Here is a 1,928-nt window from a genome sequence, read left to right on the forward strand (position 1 = left end):
GCCAGGGAGATATATTCCTCCTTGGTGGCTGCTCCCTACTTCATTGCCTATACATCTCTTTCTTTGCCCCCAGACTCTCCTGGAGCTCCTTGTTCAGCCAAGGGGGCTTTTTTGCCCCCTTACCTCCCTTCCTACCTAATGGGATAAACTACTTTTGAGCCTCAAGGATCACTCCCTTGAGATACCTCCAACCCTCCTGGACCCCCATATGCTCTATGTTCTTGAGTTGCATCCCCTCACTAACTAGCCTTCTAAGCTTGCTAAAGTTGGCCCTTCTGAAGTCCAACACCTTAGCCCCACTAGTTACTTTACCCACCCTTTGCTGGATAGTGAACTCGACCAAGTGATGGTCACTCCCTCCCAGGCTACCATGAACTCGCGTGTTCCCCACGAGATCATCCCCTGTTGCTAAGACCAGGTCAAGCAAGACACCACCTAGGTGGAGGTCCTGCACACAGTGTAAGAACCTCTATGAGCAGGTTGTTTTGGCTGTCTGCTCCTCCCAGCAGATATCTGGATAGTTTAGATCTCCCATGACCACCGCCTCCCTCGCCTGTGTGGCGTCTGCTAGCTGCCCAGAGAATACATCGTCTAGCTCTTGATCCTGAGCTGTAGTAGACCCCCACATTCAAGTCCTTTTCCCCTGGCCCCCCTGGATCCTGACCCACAATGCCTTGGTGTTCCCCTCCTCCACCCCCGCCTTAATGGTGGAAGACGTATACTGCTCCTTAACTGCCTACTCTGCTCGCAGGCCAATACATATACATTAGAACACAATTAATGAAGCAACTGATTGACAATCAACTAAGCAACAACTTGTAAAGTGCAGTAGGTGAATCTACATGAGATGTTTACTATGGAGTAGACTAATTAGTGCCACAGTAATGTCGTGTATATACACATGTACCCCTCTTAGGCTGGAGTAAACTAACTCCACAGCAGGGTAGCACTTGTATTTACCCTGCTGTGGAGTTTTTCACTCTACAGTAGCACATGTTTAGACACTGATGGCTAGAAAATGGTATTCAGAGGTTTGTTTTGAGGAACTAGCTTGTAGATAAAATAGATATGCATTAGAAAAATTGTCTAGGGCAATGGCAAAGGTTAACTGATTTCTAAAAAGCCTGTTTGTGACAAAGTTTCCTCAAGGCCCATTGTGTCTGACACAGGCAAGCAGCAAGCAGACACACAGGCTGGGAAATTGAAGACATGTACCACAGTGCTCTATAACATGAGATAAGGGGGCATTAGGTCACAGTACCCACAGGGCCTTTAGGATTTCTGGTTTTGGGGAACAGACCAAATTAGGAGAAACCAGAAAGAACCAAATTAGGTTGTGTTCTGTACATGACCATGAGACAGCCACTAAGGTTTGGGGGTCCAGTTTTCCAAGCACCAGCTCTGAGGGCCTGACAACTTGACCTGACTAGCTTGTATTAGCAGAGCACACCCTCCATCTCACCTGCCATGTTTTGATCTTTAAATAAGGAGGATCCTTGATGGTGTTCGCCTGCACCTGTCAGCATCACATTGTTCCTCAGGGCTCCACCTCCCCTTGCACCCTGTCCTTGCACCAAACTGGTATTATAGTCTGATCAGGTCGAGTGCTATCAGATGGTAAGATGGCCCCATCCTCATGATTGGTCTGCTTTTTTCTCAAAAATTGGTAGCCCGCTTTAATAGTTCAGTGTGTTCTCACCATTATGCCCATCAGGGCTAGGCCCTTAAATACTTTTCCTCATTGGTCATCACTTTGCCTCCTTGTTGATGTTCCTCTAGGGGCCTACACCTGACAGAACAGACTCACAGTTCATTGTCTTGATTCATCCAGTAAAGCATCTGTCATGTCTTGGCACTGCTGTTTTGAGATGATGATTCCCTGGTGTTATGCTGCTGGTCCCATGATGGCGAGGCTCCTCCAAGCCTCA

The sequence above is a fragment of the Alligator sinensis genome, unplaced genomic scaffold (assembly GCF_000455745.1).
Source record: "Alligator sinensis unplaced genomic scaffold, ASM45574v1 scaffold122_2, whole genome shotgun sequence".
NCBI classification, from domain to species: domain Eukaryota; kingdom Metazoa; phylum Chordata; order Crocodylia; family Alligatoridae; genus Alligator; species Alligator sinensis.